The sequence below is a fragment of the Astatotilapia calliptera genome, chromosome 16 (genome assembly GCF_900246225.1).
Source record: "Astatotilapia calliptera chromosome 16, fAstCal1.2, whole genome shotgun sequence".
NCBI lineage: Eukaryota > Metazoa > Chordata > Actinopteri > Cichliformes > Cichlidae > Astatotilapia > Astatotilapia calliptera.
In genome coordinates this window covers 28697700-28711265 of record NC_039317.1, presented here as the reverse complement: position 1 = coordinate 28711265, position 13566 = coordinate 28697700, and positions in this window count along the sequence as shown.

The window sequence follows — 13566 nt, the reverse complement described above, 5'->3', positions numbered from 1 at the left end:
TATTTTGCATTCAAGGTAAATTCTGAAATGTGTGAGTTGAAGTGCTGAAACACAGCTCTTACTTTGATGGTTTGCATTGCACTTTGTTAAATTTTGCTACTGCTTGCTGAGAAGCTGGCAAGTCTTTGTAGACAAGTCAATGTTTTCTATTCGAACTGGAGGCAACTGCAGCAATCTGCAAGCATTCAAAGTAATCGCAGAGAGGTTTTCGGTGCAGTACTGCATACAAATCAGTACTCACGATTATGAATTCATTTTTAAACAACCATTCTCTTCTGTCTTTGCTTTTCTAATAATTTTTTCTTTGTTATCATGAACTTATTTGAGTTACTGTGCTACAATTCCCATGGCCCTGAAATTGAACACTCTTTCTACAACAAAGACACTTTTCATGCTAATTTATCCATCTATCCTTTAACCAGACCACTTCTTAATTTGTCTCCCATTTGACAATTTATTTCCATCTTTCAATCTTTCAGCCTGAAGCCTGAAGACTTCTAGGTTAACAAGTATTACTAAAGCATCAATATTCAGCTGTGTTGGGTCTAATTCTGCCCCATTTAACTCATTCAGGTGTATTGTCCCCACAGCTGTAGGCTATAAATCATTCACACTGACTGTTTGGTCCCAGCAGACGAGAAATATACCCTGACTTTCTACAAAATGAGACATTTATATGAAAACAGGTCAAACTGTGTGTTACTGCTATGTATCCCACATCAGGGTCATTGCAGTCTTATTTGTTTTACTTTTCCTAGTGCTCCCGTAGATGATTTAAGGGTTTCGGTCAAGCTGCTCCTCTGCTTGTTATTAAGTATGATTTCTCAGAAAATTCACGTTTAGTTTATAGAGTTAAGGAATAAAGAAAACCAACAAACAGGAGAACCAAAGTGCACCTTTGCACATGATCAAAGTGCTTTGCTCTTTTTTAAGTCTGCACAAATTACTACTCTTATTATCTTCAGAACTTTATTTAAAAATATGGTGTTCTTGGTGATTTCAGGACCTGAAGGGGAAAAAAAAAATCAACCTTAAATAATTCAGTCACGTTTTTAATCCATGCTTATATCTCAAGTATAGTTCTACCTAATTTTATTTAATACCATCAGGGCCAAACATGTTTTATTAAATGGTTTTCTTTTGAATTAGTCAAACATTTGAATATTCCCATTTTCACTTTCTGTTTTTCTTGGGGCATTTACCTACTTTTGGTGCCTCTGGCTGACAATAAATAAATAAATAAAAGCTTCCATACCTCGAAGAAAAAGGGGATACTGCCTAGGGGACTTGTGAAAGTTTGGGCTGCACCACAGGCTGGAAATTCATATCATCAGTTCTTACTTTGTAGTTTGCAGAGTCTTATTTCAAGGATACTTTCATTTCACTGTTAGCTTACTGTTAAGTGTTCAGGATGTGGTAATACGTATTTTGTCCCCTACAAGTTATCTTGGCATTGGCAGTGAAGTGGATATGATGTCATGATGTGGCAGTTTAAGGAGTTAGGTTTGTGTTTTAAACTCTGTTATTCAGTCGCAGGTTGCCTCAGTTTCTTGCCACACTGGTGAAGCCTGGGGCCAACCTTGTATCATGTGACTGGAACACTTGTTCCTCAGCTAATTCAGAATCTCTTGGCTCTTAGTTACCTCTGACACCTGTAGGAGTAAGAATTTACTTGTTCATCTGCTGGTGCACTCTCCTCCGGCACCTCTCAACCTTCCATTAAAAAAAACTTCCTTCCTCACCTCTCCTTCAAGTGAGACTGTTTCCAAATATTACAATCAGTTCTACAAGTCACAGCCTCCATCCTGCATGGATCCTGTCTCTTTCCCTCTGTGCAACTCAGTCTCACTGCACTGCCACATTTTTTTTTAACACATTAAGCACATAGCCTCTTGCTTTCTGGGTCTGTAAAAGTCATCAATGTGACACTACTAGCAGATATTGTTTTTTGACGGTTTAGCACACTTTCAAATCCTTTGCTCCATGTTACAGGCACACAACCAAACAGATAAGCAAAGCCGAAGTGCAGGTATGATGTGTTTTTTTACAGGCTAAGTAAAAAAAACACTCGTTACAAAGAATACTATGTATCCTTGACAACATATCCACTCATGAAGAGCATTTACATGGAAATACACAAATTCCAGATCACAACGCTGTCAACCAAGAAATTGAAGTTCCAGTGAGTAATTAATTTTAGCACTTACTTTTGCATGGATTTTACTTGCTGCCTAGTTTCACTCCAGTGAAAATATTGCGCTGTGAGCATAATCATAATCCCAACTTTTTTGCTCATAGCATAATAGGGCTGAGGACAGTCCACTGAGGATGCCTCATCTCTCATAACTGGGGTCTTCTGCCCCTTGTCAGCCACCACTATGTCTGGTTGGTTGGTCAGCAGCTGCTTGTCTGTCTGGAACTCAAAGACCCAAAGGACTTTAGCTCTGTTGCTCCCAACCACCTTTGGTGGTATCTCCCACTGGGACTTGGGGACTTCTAGTCCATATGTGGCACAGATGTTTCTGTACACTAACCCAATCATGTAGTTGTGTCTCTTAGTGAACGCTGTCCCACCTTGAATCTTACAGCTTGCCGCTACCGTATCTTAGCCACGAAGGTTACACACAGAATACATAAAATCCCAGAGGATTAAGTGTGACAAAGAATTACAAACAGAAGTTTGAAGGCACAATAACTCATCATTCAGTAATGGCTGGACGAGTCAAAGGAAAAGGCCTTGATCTAGACAGTTTCATCTGGAAGAAAGTGCACTTCTCCCTAAGTCTTACTGCTTAACAACTCTATCAAGTTTCCCTACACTTGTCATGCATTAGATCCAACAAGAAGCTCACTTTAGTGCAACCACATATCATAGCTCATCTTGGCGCATCCCAAACTCTTTTGATCCTCCAGTTTGTTGTGTTCTCATGCCAAGAAAGGCACATTTCATCACCATTAGAGCTGTTTCTATGGGCTGAGATTCACAGATGGTAGGCGGGTGCATGTCAAGATTTTTCCGATATTCCCATAAGCGATAGAGACATGCAATATTTATGATTTTACTGTTTTGGTGTGTGTGTGTGTGTGTGTGTGTGTGTGTGTGTGTGTGTGTGTGTGTGCTTTTGAGTGTGTGTTAGAGTGCTCCAAAAAATGTTTTTTTCAAAGCTGACAAAATGAAACATGTTTGATGTGTATATAATTTCCCCTTGAACTGCTCTCTGAATGGCTCCTATTCTTTAATGCGTGAGAAACACATCAACATGAGCATGCAAAGCAAAATAATTCACAGTTAAGTGCTTTTTACTTCAAAACATGTTGCCTAATGCCTCATCACGTTAAACTTAGTGTGATTTTTAGTGGAATTATCTCAGATTTTTCCTTAAAGTTATATGTTTCAATGCATGTGTGGGTAGCTTCAAGTACTGCAATTGCTTAAAGTTTCTAACAGTCAAAGTTGAATTAATCTATTGGTGCACTGTCTCTGAGAACATTTTTTATTTGCTTTATCTGTACTTAAGACAGACTTAAAGTTCAAAAAGGGGATTTTGAAATGGTGACAGATGTCACCAACAGTACAGACAAGTGATAAGAAAATACTAGTATTGTTACTGATCCAACCATCCTGTTAAAACAACCTGTTCTTATTCCCATACTGTCAGATGCTGGCATCTTAAAGATAAGCACAAGTTTCCTTTTTCATTGCTACTGGCAAAAGGAATATGGAAGCAGAGAGCAAATGGCTCTGTCTAAAAGCAACAACTCTATAGAGTTGTTGAAAAGTGATACCTACAGCTTTGTCACCATTGTTAGGCATCACTTTGTAGCTGTTAGTTGACAGCTTGTGGATATTCCAGGCCTTAGTTGCATAAATGGCCCTCTGTTGTATTTAGCACCCTGTCATATGTAATTCAACAATATCATTTGCTCCAGCTGCTTCAATCACTTGCCTCAAAGTTGATACATTTGCTTATGGACACACCGGCTTCACATTGCTAACAGTTATTTTACTGACATTTCTCTGGATGGTGCTAATCTCTTCCTGCCAAGCTTCTACTAGGCTGACTCATAGGCCTCTGAATACTTACTGCATGGAAAACAATTTCCCTTCTTCATCACTTCATTTCTAACTAAAAAATGTGTTTAAAAATGGCACTCAAATAAATACTATAAAAAATGAATAAAAAATAATTTTAATAGTACTTTTCAAACCAGTTAATTAAGAAATTGCAGTGATATTTTAAAAATCACGTAATGAAAGCAGCCTGTTTTCACACTCATTTACTCATTTGCAGATCATGAATCAGACCATTTACAAACTATGAGTAGTCACAGTTACTTCTGATTTAATGCACAAACAGACAAGCGTGTGGGGGTATTGAGTAAAGCTTAATCTGAGGATATGCCCACTTCACCTAAGCCACCAAAAGCCTTATATTCAACAGGCAACAAAAGAACAAAGCAGACACTTTATTGCCATTTGGAACATACACGTGTTAGTGCACATTAGAATTAAGTTTTGGATAGGAAGATTCTGACCCTTATAAGGATCAAACCCACAGAGTTAAACGGCCAAATGTGCAAAAGTTAAAAGGACTGTGCATCAGTAAATAACTCGCTGCTACAGTAAGACATTATTCTGTGCTCTATGGTCGCCTGTCACAGACTTTGATGTTAGCTATGTGGCACTTTTTAAGCAGGCTGCTAAAAGAAGGATCTTAATGATATTCTCATTAGAATAGAGTTTACTGTAGATATGTGGGTAGATGAAAGGTTTATTGTTATATTAGTAACTAGTGATTCCATCAGTGATTGCAGAGCAATTAATCTACCAATCTATCTTATTGCCGGAATAAATAAGAGCAGTACATTATTATCTTAAAAAAAAAAAAAAGTAAAAAGTAAATGTGTAATACATTAATGTTTTTGAGCAATGACCCCAAGACTGATTGCTGCATAGGTTGCTGGTTCAGTCCTGGGTGTGTTTTACAGTTTCAGGACAAATATTTCAGGGACCAAATACTGTAATACACACTGGTGCTATGATAAGTACAGTGACAGAATTGTTTGGACAATATTTGAGACAAATTTCAAAACAAATGTGTCTTCTACTGCAGCAGAATAGCTCTGGCATGACAGTAGGGATCTACTGGACAGCGTACTGGGAAGTCAGGCTCTAGATTAGGACAGGACTCTTTAGTAGGACTTCTTTGTTGTTGGTTCTTTTTCCTGGATTTGTTGACAGGAAAAGAAAAAAAAAATATGATCAGCTGTTTCCTAAAGCCTAAAGTAGAACAGGGGGAGCATCCTGTACACAGTGGCAGAGGTAAGAATGATGAAATGTAGACAACATCTGCTGCCCTTTCGCTATGTGGGGAAATGATGCATCTGCCAAGCCTGCAGCTTTCCACCCTGCTGTGCTTCCTCTCACAGCAGCCCTGCCCCAGCATTTGCCTCAGGAAAAAAAAATCCTACTTATTTTCTTATTTTTTAAAAATTTCTTTTGAAACAATTTGAAACAATCAGTATCATAGCTTTTATATAAAAGATGGATGTAGACAGACTCACTGCACCCTGTTAGTAACATTCCATTATGAAGCCCAGAGAAACACTTATGGGTGCAAAGTTTATAAAATTATATAATGTTGTTTTTATTTGGCATTGAATCTCTCAACTGAGATCAGATACTTATCATGAAAATGTTTTCTGAAGTCACAGTAGTAGTGTCTATTTCTCATTGACTTCTATACATTTAGACTTAAAACCAACTAGAGGAGTTGCCCCCTGCTGGCTTTTTTGAAGTAATGCTGGTTTTAAGCACTTAAGCACCCCTATGAGCAAGCACTTTGGCGACAGTGGGAAGGAAAAACTCCCTTTTAACAGTAAATAACACCGCTACTTAAATTAACTTATTTTTCTTGAATTCTTCCTTTACAGGATCGAGGACCAATGCAAACGTCCAGGTCAAGGACAAAAATGGGAAGCTCCTGATCGCCCAAGAAGAGCAACACAAAAGATGGGCCGAACACTTCCAAGAGACCCTTAACCAGCCAGAGCCCGCCAAGACGTACAATTTCGAGGTGGAGAATGCACAAGATGAGCTTGGGTTCAACACTGGCAGAATCACCATCGAGGAAGTGAAGATCGTGATCGAGAGCCACAAGAACAACAAAGCGGCCAGCTTAGATGAAATACCAGCAGAGCTCCTGATACACGGCGGCCAAGCCATGGTAGAAGAATTGACGACCCTGTTCAACCTGTGCTGGCAAAGTGGCACAGTGCTGGAGGACTGGCGGAAGGGCGCCATAGTCAAACTACCAAAAAAGGGCAACACCTCTGAGTGCACCAACTGAAGAGGCATCACCCTCCTCTCTGTGCCTGGCAAGCTATTCTGTATCGTCCTCCTTCGACGACTGAGGAGTGCCCTCAACCAACGTCTATGAGAGGAGCAAGGTAGGTTCTGAAGCGGCCGATTGTGCACGGAACAGATTTTTGCCTTAAGAAACATAATCGAACAGTGCGTCGAGTACCAGCAACAACTCACCATCAATTTTGTCAATTTCAAGAAGGCCTACGATAACATCCACCGCGATTCGCTTTGGCAGATCCTACACTTGTATAGTGTCCCTACCATCTTCATCAACATCTTCAATGACCTGTACTTGCGATCATGCTGTTGCGTTAAAACCAGAAATGGCCACACTGACTTCTTCGACATCACCACCGGCATCAGGCAGGGCTGCATCCTGTCACCTCTGCTTTTTCTTGTTGCCCTCGACTACGTCATGCGGAAAGCCGGTGCCCGTATAGGAACTGGCATCCATTGATCTGGCCAAGACCGTCTTGGCGACCTCGATTTCGCTGACGATATCGCCCTACTTGAGGAACACGAGCTGAAGCTACAGCAAGGAACGACCGATCTAAGAAAAGAAGCCGATAAGATTGGCCTGAGGATCAGCTCTGAAAAGTCGAAGATCATGCACGTCAGCTCCAAGGACCCACGATGGGGGATCTACATTGGGACACAGCAGCTAGAAGAAGTGAAGAAATTCACCTAACTTGGTAGCATGATTTCCAAAGACGGCGATGCGGAGGTGTATGTCAGGAAAGCCAGCTGCGGTATTTCGGAGGATGAACAAGGTCTGGTCCTCCTCGACCATCTCCCTCAAGATCAAACTCCGCTTGCTTAATTCGATCGTGATCCCAACCGCGATTTATGCCAGCAAGACTTGGAAGGTGTCGGCCTGTATCAACACCAAGCTCGACGTCTTTCAGCAGCGATGTCTTCGCTGGATTCTGAAGATCCGCTACACCGACCACACTACCAACACGGAGGTCCTGTGAAGGAGTGGCACAACTTCACAACATCCTCGCACTCCAAAGACTCCGACTGGCCGGCCATATCCTCTGCATGGATTACAAGAACAGCGATGTGCTGGCAACCCCTGGGCATTAAAAGACCACGAGGACGTCCCCCGCAACACCTGGCAAAGGTCATTCCATCAAGACCTAAAGACATCGAACAAGCCTGGGCACAAGATCGAGCCTGGTGGTGTTTGTTTGCCCCCCGATATGCCACATAAGGCATGGAAGGATATAAGTCTAAGTAAGTATTCTTCACTTATTGAGACTTTCAGAGATAAATTATTAGTTTTCCTTTATTTAATATAGGTGGATTTAATGTATTGTGCAGAACTCACATGTAAATTATTAGCATTCTAAGTATATTGAGGTATTCTCATAAGCTTTGTGTGTACACGTGTACAGCCATATGTGCCTACATATTATTATTATCAATGTCTATTCCTCCAACACACACACACACACACACACACACACACACACACACACACACACACACACACACACACACACACACACACACACACACACACACACACACACACACAAATAATTTGTGCAGCTTTTTGATTTCACACAAGGCTTGCCATGCGTTTCTTGATAAAATGCGATAGTGACCTGAAAGCTGTATAGACACACATAAACACATGCAGAGGCGGGTACTTGTGCGTATGTGTGTGTTTCATTTTGTGGGGGAAGTGGTCAGAGAGTCTTGATTCTGCCTTCTGGGTTTGTGGGAACAAAGGTTTCTAAAAATAAAAGTCATCCCGTACTGATTCTGGAGAGAAGTCTTGACGAATCACTGCATTTAAATATGACATTATTTGGCACTACAGAGATCTTTTAGAGGAAAATAGCCTAATTAAAATTGATTGCAGTTTGTCACAGCCTGCACAATTTCAGGTTGCTGATGAAAAGTGCAGTGTTTTGAAAGCTTGAAAGACTTGAATTATCTTTTAAAAGGCTGGTACACAGTAAAGTCTTTATGTGCATAAGAAATAAGAGTTTATAAAACACTTTTTGGTTGTATGAGATTCATTTCCAAGCAGCTGGTTAACCACGCAACTCTCTCTGAGGTCATGACCTTTGTTTTGGTTATAAAATTCTGTGTCTCAACAGTTTACTCGTGGTGGGTATTTTGCACCCTGATTCCTGGATATTTAAACTTATTAGATTTAAATATTACTGTTGATACCTTCAGAAAGGAATGATTTAGTATGGATATAGAATGCAGAGTTCTCCTTGTAGACAAGAAGATCATGGCACAAATTTAAAAATAATATTTGGTTGAGTGTTAATGGAAGTAACTATAATTTTCAGCTGGGAATAATACTTTTCCCTTTGCCTGAGATAAAATGTTTTAGTTTTGAGTCATTGACACTATTATAACATTTATTATTTTCTGCGCTGATGTTAATTTTATTGCAGAATCTGGAGAATCATTGGACGTGTTTGAGGCATAAGAGTTTCCATCTCATCCGCAGAAACACATTCACATACTAAGACACATAATAGCAGCTGAATGCACTGCCTGGATTTTAGGACAACAGGGTCCTCAGCAAGCCTCCAGATTATCCTTAGCTTAGAACGGATTTCCAACTGACCCAAATTTTGACCAACATGGAAAGTGTTAGTAGCATCTTTGCTCTACTTGTTGTAGGGAGGTCCTTGGAAAATTTCTTTTCTTTTTCTTAGTTTGTGTTGACATTTATAAATAAGGACGTGGTGCAGATAATTCATTCAGTGCTATTTGTAATGGCTATTTCTGTGCAGTGATTTTGTTTTTCAGCTTGTCTGCTAACAAGTTCGCACTGACATAATAAATAAAATATATTATATTCTGGTTGTTGGTACCAAAGCATTTTTTTCGTTTAATGAGTTGTTTTTTCCCCCCAGAAATTTCCCTGTAACTCAGTGATGCAGATATTTCCCTGTAACAAAACTAGAAAGATGAACTTTTATCTCTTCTTTAAATTGTTTAAACACAAGGCTCACTGATACATTTCAGCACGGTAAAAGAATGCTGATGCAATAGGGACTCAAAGAAAAAATACATCTCTTTGTGGATTACAGTGTTGCTGCTGTTTCTGCTCCAGCTGTTTTATTTTCTGCTCTCCAGCAGCGGACTGAACAGAGTCTCCTTGAATGTTTGCCATTGGCCACTGCAGCTCAGTGTGTGTCAACTCAAATCAAAGACTGTGCTCATCAATTCATACATTACAGTAAATGGGCTCCCCGGTAGCGATGATGGCCCGAGCTATTGATGACAATCCAACAGAGTGCATCAATAATGCAAAATCTTATCTGCACTCTACTTGAACCATCTGGAGATGAACAGAGGAATATGAGGGTACTGATGGGGATGTTTAAATTCTCTCTGAAGATAACTGCACAGACAGACTTTCAATTACTGGTAGCACAGACACAGAAAACATTCCTGCAAAAACTGTTAATATTGAAAGGTCTCACTCCCTGGGCTGCTTGATGCATCCTAATTATTTGTTTATGAGGAAGGTGTTGTCTTGAAACAAAATATCTCTGATATACAATTGACAGGTTTCCTCTTCATTTGATTGTCTTAACATCCACCTTGTCCATTTAGGGATGGGGTTACATTTTAGCACATGTTAAATAAGGATGGTTTCAGAACTATTTTTTCCATTTTGGCCTTGCATTTTTGCCGTAAAAAGTTTCTGTTTCAGCATGGTGAAAAAGTGAAACCCTATAAAATGAGTAGGTCTGATTTTCTGATACTCTAGCTCCGCCCCTAACCCTACAATTTCTCTGTCTTTTGTTGACCTCTGTCTGTGGACTTTTATTTATTCCAGCTTTAATTCACTGTAGTTGTTTCTTTTTGGATTTTTGATCAAGCAGCAAAATTCATGTTTCCCTGTTACTTTCATAGAGGTAGCAGTGGAGATATGTTCTTTAACCTAACAGCTCAACTTCTAACTGATTCCAAAGTGAGAATACACTGGTTTAAATCAGATGCGCCTCAGCTGTTTGATGGCCTAAGGCTAAGCCATCATCAGTGAGAACCCCAACTCAGAGGCTCAGAATAGTCTGGTAATTCTTCCCAAACTGACAGATTTCCGACGCTGTCCTACTCATTTCTTTGGGAATTCGTTTTTTCTTTTTAAATTTTAGCACACTGTGCTAATGGTGAGACCTCTAAAACAACCACATTCTTCTAAAAAAGGTCAACAATTTAAATGAACTAGGCTGGTAATAATCAGTCTAGGGAATGTGTCAAATCCAGCAGTTTTTTTGCACACAGACTCAGTTAGTATTAAACATCTGTTTTGGTTCAGTAAATATAAAATAGCTTTCAGACTTGTATTTTGTGTTCCTGCAGGCTGTCTTTGTTTTATGCTGAGTTTTTGTTTGAAGGTCTGATAGTTTAACATGAGTTTTCTTGGAACTGGATGCTATGGGTCTGAAGTACCAAAACAGTTGGGGTTTTGTAACCATAAAACCACATGGGCCCAGTCTAACTATCATGGTCCTGGGTCGGTGACCCAGCGCTTTAAGTTTATTATTATCATTTTTCTAGTTTATTCTGATTTTGTATTTGTTCTTAGGGTTTGAGTTGTATGTTTCTATCATCCCTACCTGTGCCTCCCCTCTGTGTTCTGTTCATGTCCCCAGTTGGTAGTGTAAAAAAGTCTGTGAGTTTCCTGTTTTACTTTGTAGGTTTGTCTCGTTATGTCCATTAGTTCCAGCTGTGTCCCCACCTGTCTGCCATTTCCTAATTACCTGGTGTGTGTATTTATACTGCGTGTCTGCCTGTGATCCTTGTCGTGTCGTCTGTGTTCATCATTTTACCCTGTGTACGCTACATTACTTCGTGAAGCCCCTGCATGTTCAAGTTTGCTGCTCTATAGTTTAGTTTTCTCCAAGTTTAGTTCATCCTTAGTTCTGTTTTGCCATCCCCACTTTATGTTCGGTATTCTTTATAAATCACCCTCACATCCTAATAAGTGCTGCATTTGAGTCCTCCTTTCCACACATCACGCGACTGCTGCCCCTAGTCGTGACACTAACAGCCTCAGTAGGAAGGCTGCTCTTCTGTTTAACAGAAAAGTGTGTTTGTGTTTGAGCTGAGAGTCGATTTTAGTTTCTTTTTAACTGCTCTGTAACCTTGAATACCTATTTGTTCTGTAGCCAAATTTACAAAGGTCCCCTTACCTCCAATTTAGAAGACTTATTGATCCACTGTGCACATCAGCAGTTTCTATTCTGACTCCTGACAATACCATTTAATACACTAACCCTGATCACCTTTAAAAACCTAGCTTTTATATATTTTCAATGGGCAGACTTTGGACAATCCAAATCCTACCACAAAGCACACATTGTCTCTTCTGTCAGTGTTAATTAGAATACCAACACAGACTCACCGGCCTCTTTATAAGATACATCTGATCGACTACTCGTTAACACAAATATCCAATGAGTTAATTTCAATACATTTAGGCATAGAAACCCAGTCAAGATCCCCTGCTTAGGTTGAAGCAGATGGGCTGTCTTGAAGATCTTGAAGGTTTGAAACTTGATGTTATTAGTTAAGGAAGGATCTGACTGGTTATGGGTCCTGCCCTCAATATTCCTGTTTAACTTCCCTGCCAATTGTCACCTTCATGTGAACCTGTGATTTTCACAATAAGAATAAAACTAGCAAGATTGAATAAAGTGTGTTTTAAGTTAAACCCTCTTGTGAAATCTTCTTACTGGCCAGATGGCATTGTTTCAAATTTATCTAAAGAAGAATCTCTTTTGAACCTTGCCATCTTTTGAAGACACCTTATTTTTAGAGCTGCGTTTGTGAGAAGTACACTAACGCTGAAAATGAACTTGCCCAAAATAGAAACAAAGGCACAAATGAGTTCTGCATAAATTTATGAAGACATAATGTAGGTGCATGATGCTAATTAATTTGCATCTCATGTCTGTGGAAGTTGAAGAAACAAAACTCTTGGAAAACAGAAATAGCTGCAAGTGAGAACAACAACCGGATGAAGGGCACAGAGGCAAAAGTTGGGGAATTGGATTGTTAGCGATCATTTGACGTGTCTGAAAGGTGCAGAAATCATCTAACTCTCAGGCTCAGAAAGCTCCAACTGATTTCTTTTCAAATGTGTTGACAAGAAAAAATTAAGTCAGGGTGCTTTGTATTGTAAGTTGAGCCAATCATAGACAGCAAGAGTGCGAAGAATTCAGCTGGTGTAACCATTGTGTCACGCTGCACACTCCAAAGCAATCAGAGAAATAATAAAACAAGATAGTATGCATTGAGAAGCATGTTTTGGAGCTCATGCAGCACAAGAGATTTCTTCACACCCATCGAGTAAGTAATGAGTGGGAAAACAAGTGTGAGTGCACCAGTTAGACAGCATCAGCTCCGGTCCCAGAGTACAGGTCTCCAAACACCCAGGTGTACAAGTGAATGTTTCAGAACAGAGGCACACATTACTTTGATGTCACTCATATTTAATTCAGTGTTTTATTGTTTTATTTTATACTCACGAGCTGAGTAATGAAGTGTTATGGGCTAGTCAGCAGGAATCTTTATACCTGATCCGATCACTGGCAGGCAATCACAATCAGTTTGCAGAAAAGCGTCTTAATACTGAGAGATAATTGAACTCTTGGCAGGTGATATGTGTTTTTAAGTTGCTTGAATGCATCCATATTTTGAAACTTTATTGAATAGACATACTAAGAGACCTACTTAAGTTAGCATGGCTTTTATTAGGAATGATACACCATCACTGACTGCCTGTATTCTCCTGTTTTTTTTTTTTTTTTTTTTTTTTTTTTTAAATTACGGATTATGATTACAATAATGGTGCTAAATGTGGATTAACAAATACCCCTGGTCATCAGAGCAGTCAGTGACCTCCTACTGTTTGAAAACCTGTTGGTGAATACGCTGGCACAAAGACCAAAGACAGTCACTACGAATAACTATGGGTTTGATCTCTGTGTGTATGGACATTAAAGGAAAGAAGACATACAGTAATTATTAGTATTAGTAAAAATGATGGGGAAAAAAGGCTCTCTTGATTGGGGGAAGAGGTGCACTTGCTCTCAGATTGTTGCCAATTTTTAGATGAATGACGAATGTGCTCCAAAAATCTCCTTCTGATTACTTTGATTGCCTGTAGTTTGCTGAAAAAACGCCCTGAACACTCACCAGCTACTGGT